The 15,034-nt window shown below is 47.5% G+C and overlaps 1 protein-coding gene and 1 pseudogene across 1 annotated transcript in view; both read left to right on the forward strand.

Moving 5' to 3' along the window:
- Positions 1–15,034, forward strand: part of LOC146755198 (maestro heat-like repeat-containing protein family member 7) — a 396,701-nt gene that overhangs the window by 358,089 nt on the left and 23,578 nt on the right. The gene's annotated exons all lie outside the window — the stretch shown is intronic.
- LOC146755201 (olfactory receptor 14J1-like) lies at positions 6,691–7,635 on the forward strand (annotated as a pseudogene).

The following is a 15,034-nucleotide window of genomic DNA, read 5'->3' on the forward strand; positions in this document are numbered from 1 at the left end:
CCCATCCAAACCACCCCATGATATTCACAGAATCACAGAATTGTAGGGGTTGGAAGGGACCTCCAGAGACCATTGAGTCCAGTCCCCCTGCCAAAGCAGGTTCCCTACACCATGTTGCACAGCTCGGCATCCAGGCAGGTCTTGAATATCTCCAGAGAAGGAGATTCCACAACCACCCTGGGCAGCCTGTTCCAGTGCTCTGTCACCCTCACCATAAAGAAGTTATTGCACACATTACTGCAGAACTTCCTATGGTCCAGTTTCTGTCTGTTTCCCCTTGTCCCGTCTCCACACACTGCTGAAAAGAGTCTGGCCTCACCTCTTTGCCCCCCACACCTCAAATATTTATAGACCTGGATCAGGTCCCCTCTCAGCCTTCTTTTCTCAAGGCTAAACAGACCCAGTTCCCTAAGTCTCTCCTCATTGGGGAGATGCTCCAGGCCCTTCACCATCTTTGTGGTCCTCCACTGGACTCTTTCCAAGAGATCCCTGTCTTTTTTGCACTGGGGAGCCCAGAAGTGGATACAATATTCCAGATGAGGCCTCACCAGGGCAGAGTAGAGGGGGAGGATCACCTCCTTCGACCTGCTGGACATGCTGTTTTTAATGCACCCCAGTATGCCATTGGCTTTTTTGGCTACACGGGCACACTGCTGCCTCATGGCCAATGCGTCGTCCACCCGGACGCCCAGGTCCCTCTCAGCAGAGCTCCTCCCCAGCAGCTCTTCCCCCAGCCTGTACTGGTGCATGCAATTATTTCTACCCAGGTGCAAGACTCTACACTTGCTTTTGTTAAACCTCATCCGGTTTCTTACTGCCCAGCTCTCCAGCCTGTCCAGGTCTCGCTGAATGGCAGCACAGCCTTCAGGTGTGTCAGCCAATCCTCCCAACTTCGTGTCATCAGCAAACTTGCTGAGAGTGGTCGTTGATGAAGATGTTGAACAAGACCGGACCCAGCACAGACCCCTGGGGGACGCCGCTAGTTACAGCCCTGCAGCCAGACACTGCACCGCCAATGACAACCCTCTGCACTCTGCCAGTCAGCCAATTCTCGACCCACTTCACTGTCCACTCACCTATCCCATACTTCCTCAGCTTTGTTATAAGTATGTCAGGGGAGACTGTATCAGTTATAGAGGTTATAGAGTTCAATTCCTGTAGTCAATTTGGCGGCCCAGGTGGGACCAGCTCTGTTCGCTGCAGGACCAGCTGAGAGGGAGACACTTTTGGCGCACCCTGAGATTTCTCTGAAGGACTCCCTTCCTCACCTGATCACTGCAGGGACAGACAAGGACCACCCATAGGTGGACCAGGTATGTGTATGGTAAGTGGAGCCCATAAGTCTTGAGGAGACATCCTACACAGTTTACAGCCATACGTGCTGCTCCCAGGGAGGTGAGCTCATGGCTTTGGTTGCCAGCTGGGTAGGAAGACTCCTTGGGTGAGTTCCTATGAAAGGGAACTGTATGTCATATGAATGGAAACAAGAACAAATACTCTCTCCCAGGTGGTTGGCAATAGGAGGGACCTAGGTTGGTCTCTCCTATGGGTATGGGATATAGTGGATATCCTGTCAAATGGTAGCCTGGGTTCTCCAAGTTGTAATCATGTGGCTTATAGGTTGTATGTTCAATATTATCATCTGCTTTAATTGTTTGGTACCGTGTGTCAAGCCGACTCTGGGAAAAACATTAACGTTTGCAACTGGTCGACCAGAGTATGAGTGTTATTAAGATTCCAGCTAGAAAACGTTGTCAGCATTGTGTAGTATGAATAAACCATGGTTTTTGATCTAAATGTCAGAGTGAGTGTGGTGTGAGTGAGACACAGAACAGCTGCAGGGTGAGTGCCGAGTCCCGATCCATGTTTCCTTCCTCCTGTGAGGGAAATGGCCAGACACGGACAAAGTGAAAGACTGTGTTGTCTGTCCACTCATATGTACTTTCTGCTTGTATGTAAGAAGACGGGAGTTTGTACTCTGTAGATTAGTAAGATTGTCCTGAGGAGAGGTGTACATTCCACCCGACCAATGAGTGTCAACCCATTTATGTAATACTATGTACTGCTTGCGAGGAAGTGTGTGAGGGAGGTGGTTCAGTCAGTGCTGGTTCTGTGGCACAGTGTTTATAACTGAAGAATACAGACTGTATTAAGGCAGTTTATGTGAACTGAAGAACTGTACTGTTTGACAAACTGTTTTGATGGTATAAGAAAGTGTAATTGTTAATGATATATGGAAGTGTACTTGAGGGAATGTGGAAGTGTATCTGAGCATACAAATAGAGGAAGCATTTACAAAGGAAAAAGGGTTAAAGCAAGTTTACCTGCACTGACATGAGAGCAACACCCTGCACCGCTGCCCTGTGAGCTGAGCAGAGCAGAGCAGAGACACAGTCCCCATGTATCAGGTAGTGTTATTCTGCTTACCAAATGAATGAGTTCACTACAGAAGAGGCAAATCTTCCCCTCTGCTCCATTTGTGGCATACTCTGGAGTTCAAGGCATTGCAAAGCTATGGCACATCTACTTTCTTTCAATGATGACACCTTAGTGTGCTCTGGGCTGTCATTTCAATTGCATCTATAGAAGTCTATGGTCATGCCAGCTGACAGGAAGCTGGCAAATGTTGTCTCATTGTAAGGAAGAGCAAGAAAGATGACATGGGCAATTACGGACCTGTCAGTCCAGAGCCTGGTAAAATTATGGAGAAAATGATGGTGGGAGTTATGGAAAAACAGCTGAAGGACAATTCTGTCATTGGTCGCAGCCAACACAAGTTTGTGAGGCGAAGGTCCTGTTTAATTTAAGCTCATTTTGTGACACAGTTGTCCGTTTAGTTGACCAAGGGAAGCCAGTTGATGTAATCCTTGAGGATTTCAGTGGAGATTTTGATACTGTTTCTCACAACCACCTTCTGGACAGAATGTTCTGCATACGGCTAGACCGAAACACAATGTGGTGGGTGAGCAGTTGGCCAGTAGGTCAGTCCCAAAGGATTATAGTCAGTGGGTTCCATCAGGCTGGTAAATGGTCACTGTCGGGGTCCCCAGGGTTCCATTTTGGGGCCACTTTCCTTTCATGTTTATGCAGATGACTTGAATGCAGGACTAGAAGATGTTCTGAGCAAGTTTGCTGATGAGACCAGATGAGGAGGTGCTGTTGCCTCCACTGAGGGTGGAGAGGACTTGCACAGAGATATGTGGACAAGTCAGAGAAGTGGGTACCAATTGGTACTAAGCACCAAGTGCATAAAGTATAACAAGAACAAGTGCCTGATTATGCACCTGGGTAGGGGCAACGCTGGACATACACACTGACTGGATATGGGACACTGGAGAGGAGTCTGACTGGAAAGGATTGGGGTGCTGGTCAGCATCACACTGAATGTGAGTCAGCAGTGTGCCAAGGCAGCCAGGAAAGACAACAGTCCCCTGGAGTGCATGAAGCAACTTATTGCCAGCTGGGTGAGGGAAAGGATCATCCCTCTCTGCTCTGCATTGCTACTGCCTCACTAGCAGCACTAGGTGCACTTCTGGGCACCGCAGAACATAAAGCACTTCAAACTCTTGGAGAATGTGCAAAGGAGGGCACTGGAACTGAGAGATCTGAAGTTCAGAGTTTCACAGGGATTGACTGCTTGTTCACACTGGGCCCTTCTCACATCCCTTCTCACATCCTGCAATGAAACATAGGTCTCATATGGGACATGAACCTCACAGCGTCCTTGCACCACATGTAGAGCCTGGGATCTTCTGTCCCCACGTCTTTCATTTAACATCATACAGACCTCCAACCCATTTCTTTAGGAGAGCTGAAAAAACTTGGAGGATGAGGCACATCAAAGAGGCAGCAGGGAAGAGTAGTGCTGGGCACCGGGCTATAGTCACAGGGCATTGGCACTGGCACCACTGTCTGTGTCTCTGAATCTGAAGACATTTGTGTCCAGCGAACACAGTTCTGGAAAACATTGTAGTTTCAGTAAAAGAAAAAAAAAGACATCAAATCACCTCAAAGATTCATATTTACAACTTAAAATGGAACAAGACTCATGAGAATTTTTCATGTTGAGAAGGGTTAACACATTTTCATTGATTTCCATCTTTGTTTTCAATTATTTGTTTCAGTTTTATTGACATTTATGATCAACTATTAAGCTTACAGCCTCAAAATAAATAAAAAGAGATACATTTGCATCTTGCACATGGCCTGATGCCCCTTTGACCTTCACAGTTCCCACAAGTCCTTCAATGCCGGTGAGTATGAGATCCAGCAGAGCACCTCTCCTCTTTGGTTCCTCCATGGCTTGGTCAAGAAGCTGCCATCTGTGCTCTCCATGGATCTGCTGGATGCCACATGCCCTGCTGTGCTGTCCCTGCTGCAGATAATGGAGTGACAAAGGCCACCAAATGGGACAAGGGACAGACAACATCAGATTCCCATCTGTCTGCAGAGGGCACCTTCCATTGACTGTCCCTGATCAGGAAGACAGGAAAAGACACTGATGGTCTCCTCTGTTTGCCATTTCCATAAGCTCTGACCTGCCTGCTCTTCCATCCCCAGGCAGAGCTCAGTGCACTCTCACAGAGGGCATTCACCCTTCTTTATCTCCTCGCCCATCCATCCTAAACATTTGGTATCCCCCTTGTGCTACAGTGCAGTTGTGGAAGCCATTAAACTGTGTCCCCATGGTCCAAACAGGAGCTCAGGCCTGCAGCTCTACCAAGATTTCTAGCTTCTTGTGTGTTGGTGTTTGCATTAGTGCAAAAGCACAGAAGTAAACATCCTAATTGAAAAGCATCACTGGACATAGCCTGACTGGATAGCTCATCTATGGTATCAGTGTGCAGAAGGTGGCACACAAACATTAGACAGATCGTTGGTCTTGGAGCTGACGTAGCAGCACGGACACACCATGGGCATGGCTTTCCAGAAGGCCCTGTGCTGCTTTTTAAGCTGCATGTGAATTCATTAGACAGCCAGTGCTATCCCCTGTCTGGCCCTCACCTGATGCCCAGGAAGGAGCTGTCTATCTCAGGGATTTCCCACACAGTTTACAAGCACTGGCACACATCAGGAGCAGCTCAGGCACCTTGGGCATCACCCAGTGTCTGTGTGTGAGCAGCTGCCTCCCCGCTGAAGGACCAAGGACTCAGAGCAGGAGCTCACATGCAGGCAACTCCTTGTGCACTTCTGAACTGAACCAGAGGAATCCCAGCTCCTGTGGGTGTGTAGGGAGCTGAATCCCATTTCAGCTCCAGGATATCTGTCAAGGGATGAGACTCCTGCACTGCCTCAGCTGGATCACTGCCCTGCACAGGGAAAGTTCAAACCTCGCCTTCCTTGTCTGGGTGCCCTTATTGTTTCATCAAACGAACTCTGGGAGCACTCCCCATATGTCTCCAATCAGTCACTGACCACTGGACATGTGGTGGTTAATTGAGCGAATTTCAACTCACAGTCATGATGCTGTTGTCTTTTAGTAGCTATTGGCCATGAGGACCCAGGGACATGTCAGGGGAAATGAGTGGAAAGGATAAAAATGACATAATCTGTTGCTGAGCTGGGACAGGCTCCTGGGACACAGGGAGCTCATAAATGAGGGCAGAGCTGCAGAGAGACAGCTGTGCCCAGGAGCAGCTCTTGTGCACAGCACAGCCTGCAGGTGACAGAAGAAGAGAAGAGAAGAGAAAGGGGAGAGAGCTTCCAGGATGTGTGTGGTGTGAGTGGGCTGTGAGCTTGCTGCAGGAGCTTTGCTCACAGACCATGACACGGTAAGTCTCACTGCAGACCGTGAGCTGCTTTTCATAGAGGGTCAACTTAATTTGGGACATCCTATAGGAGATCTGACTGCAGGCACTGCATGTTTCTTTACTGTGGAAAAAGCTTTCTGCTGCAGCTGAGACGGGTGCCCAAGGCTGTCCTGCAGAGCAGGGTCCCTGCTGTGCCCCAGGGGCTGTGTGCCGGGTATGGGACTCTGCCGCCTGCCAGGCTCAGCACTCAGCCTGCCCGGGGAGCTGCCCAGGGCGCTGCGGGGAGACGTGTGGGGGGAAGGAGCCCCCCAGCAGGGCTTGTGCTGCCACAGCTGCTGCCTGGGGCAGGGGATCACAGCTCCAATGCACAACAGGATGTTTGTGAGGGCACTTTGCAAGAGGAGAGCCAAGGCAGGGGGTTTCCATTTCCTGTTCTGAGGCAAAGAGGTTTGGAGTCAGAAATCTAAAAGGGGCAATAAGAGTTCTGAGAATTTTTCGTCAATCAATTGCTTGTTTTGTGAACAGTCACACATGATGTGCTTTCAGTCTCCCCTTTCTCGAAGGATGGAATTATCATCATTTTCTGTAGGCATGAATAATTCACTTATCCTACAAACAGGCAGCATTTTCTAACTGAAACTGAATGCCACAGCAGCTGGGGTAAAGGGCTCTAAGAGCACTTGGGGTAAAGATATGAGACATGAAACAGATGAAAATATCCAGGGAGAAGGCATAAGAAAATAAGAGGAAGGTTAGAGCTCCATATGCTGCTTCTGCTTAAGGAATGCTGAAATACATGAAATTAAATGCAAGTAATGGTGCTAAATGTACACTGTTGTAAGAGAATAAAAACATTTCATAGTATAGCAGGAAGAGTGTGTCTGAGAATGGTCTGGACTTGTCATTATCTTCTGCACTCTGAGCAGGACTCCAAGCCCAACAACAGCAGATGCCCAACAGCAGCTCCATCAGTGAGTTCCTCCTGCTGCCGTTGGCAGACACGCGGCAGCTGCAGCTCCTGCACTTCTGGCTCTTCCTGGGCATCTACCTGGCTGCCCTTCTGGGCAACGGCCTCATCAGCACAGCCGTAGCCTGCGACCGCCGCCTGCACACCCCCATGTACTTCTTCCTCCTCAACCTGGCCCTCCTCGACCTGGGCTGCATCTCCACCACTCTCCCCAAAGCCATGGCCAACACCCTCTGGGACACCAGGGCCATCTCCTACACAGGATGTGCTGCACAGCTCTTTTTCTTTCTCTTCTTCATCTCAGCAGAGTATTCCCTTCTCACTATCATGTCCTATGACCGGTACGTTGCCATCTGCAAGCCCCTGCACTACGGGACCTTGATGGACAGCAGAGCTTGTGCCACCATGGCAGCAGCTGCCTGGGGCGCTGGGGTTCTCTATTCCCTGCTGCACACTGCCAGTACGTTTTCACTGCCTCTCTGCCAAGGCAATGTTGTGAACCAGTTTTTCTGTGAAATCCCCCAGATCCTCAAGCTCTCCTGCTCAGGAGCAAATCTCATGGAAGTTGTGTTTCTCATTTTTAGTGCCAGTTTAGTCTTTGGATGCTTTGTTTTCATAGTGGTGTCCTATGTGCAGATCTTCATGGCTGTGCTGCGGATGCCCTCTGAGCAGGGACGGCACAAAGCCTTCTCCATGTGCCTCCCTCACCTGGCTGTGGTCTCCTTATTTGTCAGCACTGGCATTTTTTCCTACCTGAAGCCCCCCTCCATCTCCTCCCCATCCATGGACCTGGTGGTGGCACTTTTGTACTCAGTAGTGCCTTCATCACTGAACCCTCTTATCTACAGTATGAGGAACAGAGAGATCAAGCAGGCTCTCTGGAAGGTGTTGCAATAAGCACTCTTCCAGCTTCAATAATGTGCACATCTTCCTCACATTGTTCCCAGTGATGGTTCTTTATGTTTTATTGATACATCATTGTTTGATTGTGAATGGTACAGCAATCTGTAGGAAAAAAAATTTGCAAATTATTTCACTTCTTTCCTACCCACTTTCTTTTTTCTCACTCCAAGAGCTCATGTAAACAGATCTCCTGAATAGGTTAAAAGATACCTAAAAAGCTTTCAAAATTTGCTATTCCTTAGCCCTTCTCTCTTGCTACCTTGTTTGGGTCTTAGGGAGGTACAGCCGCAGACAGCAGAACATAGTGCTCTTTTAAATCCTGCTCTATTTACACTACCACAATGCTCTGAAGTCCTCTCATTTGTGCAGGCCTGAAGGTCCTATGTATCTCAAAACAGTCCAGTTGTCTGTACAGCAGCACTCCGGGGCTGCAGTCAGTAGCCAGCAATACGAACGGCTGTGTCAGAGCTGGTCTCCTTCCTGGTACTGCCATAACAACAGGGCCCCTTCAGAGAAGGACCAGAGAACTGGAGGCCTCTTCCAATGCTGGTGTAAGGAATATATTTCAGGAGCTGCTCCCTGAGAATGCTTCGAGATGTTTTGGTGCTCTTTACTGCGTGACTAGGTCAGATTGAAGAGTCCCAAGGAGATCTGTAAGGGACTCAGGGCAGTGCTGTGGTTTAAAGTTTATGGGTTGAGATAAAGAGAAAAAGAAAATGATAATAATTATGACAAATGTATTTATATATACATAATATATTTAGAATATTTTCTCATATATACAACATATGAATTACCAAACATATATGCACAGATAATAATACGTATGCAAAGCTGTTTGCAAGTCCAGGACTTGTTGCAGGGGTTTTAACAGCCACAGGGTTCACTGTAGGAGCTGAAGCGGCTGTCGGGGTATTGCAGGAACTGGAACAAGTGCAGAGCTCATTGCCAAAGCTGCAATCACCACAGGACCTGTGACTGAATTGGAGCAGCCATTGGGCTCTTTGGAGGGGTTGGAGTGACCACAGGGCTGAACCTCCTGGCACAGTTCACCTCCCTTTGGAGGAATTTGTTTCATTTCCTTATCACAATACCTGGAACAGCTACAGGACCTGTAGCAGGAGTGACTGCAGAGCTCATTATGAGGGGTGGAGTGACAGCGGGAGCTGTCCAGAGCATGGAGCAACTGCAGAACATGTAGCAAAAACATGCATCTACTGCCTATGAATATGTAGATGAGTTCCTGTAGATTTGTTGAATATGTATGAGCTTGGTTTTGAAATATGTAATGATTCTGCATGCTTGTGTGCAAGACAGGAGGAGTGATTCCCCTTTGTACCCTGCTCTGAATAAACACATCCCTGCTTTATAACCTAACTCTGGGTTTCAGAGTTTGATTCCACAAGTCAGTTTGGTGACCCAGATGGGACCTGCTCTGTTCGGCTGCTGGACCAGCTGAGAGGGGGAACACTTTCGGCTCACCCCAAGATTTCTCTGCCCAACTGGAACGAAAGCAGTGTGCAAACTGCAGTGGGACACTGGTGGAGAAATCCTACCAAGCTAAGTGAGAGGGAACCTTCTCTGATTTCAAAGTTTACCCTAGCAGATTCACTGGTGAAACTGTAGCTAGGGAAGCAGGATAAGGTGGTTTATTTCCTGGTGGATATGGGTGCTTCTTACTATGTATAAATGGCTTTTTAACAGCAGCAGAAACTATTGCCCCAAAGTGAAAAGTCTTGCTTTCTTAAGACTTTACAATTTATTCTAGGTAAACAGGTAGGAATACACAAAGGTTTGTAGATGCCACATTCACCAAAGCCTTTGCTAGGGCAAGAATTACTAGAAAAAATGGAAGTTGAAATAAAGTCTAAAGGAAAACTGGAGTCTGAAGTAAAAGAAGAACAGTTAATAGAACTGCTTAGTTTTGCACTGATCACTACCCCTGCAGGGACTGGGATTTCAGATGAAGTAAGTGATCACGTTCACCCTGGGGTGTTTGTTGTGCAAACTCAAGGAAGGGCTAAGGCTGCAGCACCAATGGCATTCAGAATAAAGCAGGGAGCTCAGCCAGTTTGGATTAAACAGTTCTTCCTCATATTCAAAGACAGGAAAGAAATCCAGCCAATAATTGATCATTTTCAGAAACTCTGGATGTTGGTGGAGTGAGTCAAAAATACAACTCACCCATCCTCATGATTAGAAAAATGTACAGGAACTACCAGATACTACAAGATTCAAGGGTTATCAACAGAATTGTGGAGGATTTATATCCATTGGTAGCATATCCCTATACACCGCTTACAAAATCATCAGGGGGATTGGCATGGTCCCTCTTGTACCATCCCATGGCACCCAGACTGTGTTGCTGCAAGGGTTGGACTGAGGCACCGGCTCTGTCAGCCTCATCTCAAGTTTGTTGTATGACAGCAGCGTCTCCCGGTGGTGGGTGATGAGGTCGTAGAGGCTGTCAAATTCTCAGCTGTCAGTCAGAAAGAAACTGTGGATGCTGGTGTCCTGCCGCCTGTGGATGTGACAATGCTGCACTTTCCTATTACGCCAGATGGACAGAATGCATTCCCCAATGAGTTTTTAGTTCTTCCTGACAAGAAAGGAGACATCAGGTGCCCCCATCTCAGTGCAGTACTCTGTCAGCAGCCACTCAGCAATGTGCCGCCCACCACACCCTGCTCCCAGCCTGCCATGGAACCATTCCCATGGGAGATGCAGCTCTGTGTTCAAGCTCACCTCCTTTTGCACAGCTCATCTCCCCCAGACATCTCCCCCTGTTGTCCTGACCAGTACAATATAGAGTGGGTTCCGTGCACAAGTGATGGGGTCTTACACCATTTGGCAATCCACCTTCTGCTCATCTGCCACCATTTGGCACTCTGCCGTCTGCTCCTCTGGATTTGCCATCTGCTCCTTTGTCAGACATGAACCCATGGCTCCTTACTGCTCACTTCAAGCCACCTCAGCTTTGGTGGCGCTTGCCTATGGTCTTTACAGCATCTGCTAACACCCATGCTAGGTGTCTGGTTATTATTTTGAGAGGGTCTGTCTGGCATGGATAGTTACAGTCTTTCAGTTTTCTCCCTCCATATCTGTTGAAATTAATTTATGGGGGTGGGGTGGGGAAGAGATAGGTGGTTCGGAGAGCATACAGAAATGGAGGACATGGAAATGCAGGCTTTGTTTCCAGACAGTAAAAATTTAAAATGAGATTAAAAAACAAGATACCAAAAATTGATAGAGGTCTTAGGAGGGCAGGTAGGAGAAGGAGGGTGGGTAAGGGTTCAAAACAAAATAATAGTCCCTATTATGCGCAATATTCATGGCTGAGCACAGGAAAACATACAGGGGAACAGAGGCTCTTTATAAATAGCTGAGCCATCAGATTATGGCTTGGAAGTTATACACCACCACTGAATAGGTAGCACAGCAATGTGAGGTTTGTTTGCAGAATAATCCTAGAACCAGCCCCAAGGTTTCTGTAGTACAAATAGGAAAGGGAATTTACGCTGGGCAACAATAGCAAATGGATTTCTCTGAACTCCCAAGGAAAAGGATGGTTTCATTATATGCTAGCTCTGACCAATACATTTCAGCATAGCCGTATGGGATTCATTCCCTGACCATACTCAGAATGTCCAGGATAGGGAAAAGAGAGTGGATAATCTTCCTAAAAACCCTGCAGTTGTAATAGTTGCAGAAATAAAGGATCTCAGTCAAATGTTTGAAGCTGAGACAGAGTATGGGGATATGAATGCCTGGGTAGAACTGATTAAATATACCATCCAGAATACCAACCATAGCGATTGCTATGCTTCATCATTCATCAGGATGACCTGTAGCTCAGGTAGTACCCCTTCCACTAGGGTGGACTCAGGAACCCCAAGGGATGTGGTGCATGATTGCCCTGTATCAGGAGAAAGCCGCTTAGGGCAACAGAGCCTGTAAATCGCTATCTTTACTGCTCTCTCCAATGCCTGAGGTGGATGCCAAAACCCCTCCTGCATTCCCCATGGCCACGGGTAACCATACAGTTTGCCTCTCAAGACAGGGTGTAAGAGCTACCAGGACTACAGGGAATATCTCCCTATGCAGTGAGACCTTGAATGTCATGGAAGATTCAGCAGGAAACTATTTGAGATTGGGAATCTGTAGAGCAGATCTCTGGTGCTGTTGCGGCCTGTGGGAAGATCTTACAGTCCACTCTCCCATCTTACTGGGGAGGTACCTGTGTACTTGCTCAACGAGCTCTACCATTCACCCTGGCATTCACAAAGGGGATGTCACACACCCCCAGAAGGAACAAAAGGAGCTTAGGGTTCTCATTTGATGATGCTGTATATAGATATAGATTCGATGGGAATGCTCAGAGGTTTCTCTGATAAATTTAAGGCAAGAAATCCAATTGCTGCAGGGTTTGAATCACTGTTCTGGTGGGTGACAATTAACAACAATGTGGACTGGATTAACTACATCTCTTAAAACAACAAAAGAGAGAATCTGGTCTACAGGCAATATGGGAACATACTAAAGTACTTCATCAAGTATCGATAGATGATACTTTATTTGGATTTACCAAATTGTGGGAAAAACCTACTGCTTGGCTACCACAGTTTGCATGGCTGAAGCAGCTCTTTGTTGCTTTGTATTACTGCAGACATCTTGCTTGTTTTAATGTACGTTGAAATGAGGTGTGCATTACGGCAGTGTAAAACCAGTGGGAATAGCTGTGAAGAATAGAAAAAGCACAAGCTAAGACAGAAAGTGGAGAGCGGAAGTTATTTGAAATCTTCCCTTTCCCGGAATGTAGTAATCAAGCAAAAGTATTTGCAAAGTCTAAGAAAAGGGGGATTGAGTTTGAACAAGGGGACAATCTAAGGCTCAACTATTGCAGAGGGGCTTGGGTAAGCAGGATGTCAGATCAGATAAGAAAAGAATATTTTGAAACTCCATTGTCAGCGTTATGGGGAACAGTGGGCAAGGGACCAGCTGGAAACTGTTGCAGGCTGAAGTCAACACACAATTTGATGAATAGCTGTGCGCTTCCTGCTGGATTGTGGGTTTCTGAGAACATCCGACCTCAACAGCTCCAGAAATGTCTCACAAGAAGGAGGACAGACAGAGTAACTGCACGTCCTTTATTCTTTTAAGGTTCACAGAGAGCCTGGTTCATTATGCACAGTGTATCTGGGCTACAATACAAAGGTAAATGCTGAATAAGAATTGGTTTTAATAATGAAGTTTTAGTGAAAAACATTACAGTATTTAAAAACATAATAATAAGCAGAATAAATTACACATACTAAGTGGCATGAAACAAACAAACAATGAGAGAGAGAGTGATTCTGTAAAAAGCTGCATTACAAGTCATAAATTCCAAAAGACAGGCAATTCACTGCATTTGAAAAACATCTGGTAATCACTTTCCTCACAGCATCCTTGACCTCCCTGTTCCTCATGCTGTAGATGAGGGGGTTTACTGCTGGTGGCACAGCTGAGTACAGAACTGCCACCATCAGGTCCATGGATGGAGAGGAGACAGAGGGTAGCTTCAGGTAGGCATAAAACCCAGTGATGGTAAGTAGGGAGACCACAGCCAGGTGAGGGAGGCACGTGGAGAAGGCTTTGTGCCTTCCCTGCTCAGAGGGCATCCGCAGCACAGTAATGAAGATTTGCACATAGGACACAAATATGAAAACAAAGCACCCAAAAACTAAACCGATACTAAAATTGAGGAACACAACTTCCATGAGATTTGATCTTGGCAGAGAGGCAGTGAAAACGTATTGACAGTGTGCAGCAGGGAATAGAGAACCCCAGTGCCCCAGGCAGCTGCTGCCATGGTGGCACAAGCTCTGCTGTCCATCAAGGTCCCGTAGTGCAGGGGCTTGCAGATGGCAACGTAGCGGTCATAGGACATGATGGTGAGAAGGGAATACTCTGCTGAGAGGAAGAAGGTAAAGAAAAAGATCTGTGCAGCACATCCTGTGTAGGAGATGGCCCTGTTGTCCCAGAGGGCGTTGGCCATGGCTTTGGGGAGAGTGGTGGAGATGCAGCCCAGGTCGAGGAGGGCCAGGTTGAGGAGGAAGAAGTACATGGGGGTGTGCAGGCGGCGGTTGCAGGCTACGGCTGTGCTGATGAGGCCGTTGCCCAGGAGGGCAGCCAGGTAGATGCCCAGGAAGAGCCAGAAGTGCAGGAGCTGCAGCGGCCGCGTGTCTGCCAACGGCAGCAGGAGGAACTCGCTGATGGAGCTGCTGTTGGGCATCTGCTGTTGTTGGGCTTGGAGTCCTGTTCAGAGTGCAGAAGATAATGACAAGTCCAGACCATTCTCAGAGACACTCCTCCTGCTGTACTGTGAAATGTTTTCATTTACCTTTGGGTAATTTTCATTTAACTCCATAACTTGAATTTATATTCATGAGCTTCACCATCCCTAAAGAATTAGAAGATTAAGGAGCTCTTACTTTTTCTCATTTCATAATCATATCCCAGACTCCTGAATATTTTCCTCTTGGTAACTGTTTACATGTCTCATATCTTCACTCCAACTGTTCTTAGTGCCCCCAACCCCAGCCTCTTTGCACTTCAATATGTTTTAGTCAAATATGCCTGTTTGCAGGATAAGTGCACTATTGAATTCTGCAGAAAACAAGAAAAAACATGAACTGATTCTTTCCTTTTAGAAACGAGAGGCTGAAAGCACAACCTGTGTGGCTGTTCACAAAACAAGCAATTGATTGAAGAAATATTTGGGAGTAACATAGCTGTGTTTTAAATTTTACAGCCTCTATTAGATTTCCACCTCCAGTCCTTTCTGCCTTCCCTCAGATTAAGATATGGAAAATCCCTTCCTTGGCTCTCCTCTTGCAAAGGGCCTTCACAAACATTCCATTGTGCAGTGGAGCTGTGATCCCCTGCCCCAGGCAGCAGCTGTGGCAGCACAAGCCCTGCCGGGGGGCTCCTTCCCCCCACACATCTCCCCGCAGCACCCTGGGCAGCTCCCCGGGCAGGCTGAGTGCAGACACTCAGGGCTGTGCTCTGACACTGCAGTATGGAAGCCCTCAGGTGGAGCAGAAGGCTTTTTCCACAGTAAAGAAACATGCAGTGCCTGCAGCCAGATCTTCTACGGGATGTCCCTGGTTTGTTTAACCCTCTATGAAAAGAAGCTGCATGGTCTGCAGTGAGACTTACCTTTTCATGGTCTGCGTGGAATGCTCTTGCTGTGTGCCCACAGTCTGCTCACACCGTGCACATCCTGTAAGCTCTCTCCCCTTTCTCTCCTCTCCTTCTGTCACCTGTAGACTGTGCTGTGCACAAGAGCTGCTCCTGGGCACAGCTGTCTCTCTGCAGCACTGCCCACTTGTATGAGCTCCATGTGTCCCAGGAGCCCGGCCCAGCTCAGCAG

Source organism: Coturnix japonica, chromosome 35 (genome assembly GCF_054131305.1).
Source record: "Coturnix japonica strain WE chromosome 35, WE-NBRP24, whole genome shotgun sequence".
Taxonomy (NCBI): domain Eukaryota; kingdom Metazoa; phylum Chordata; class Aves; order Galliformes; family Phasianidae; genus Coturnix; species Coturnix japonica.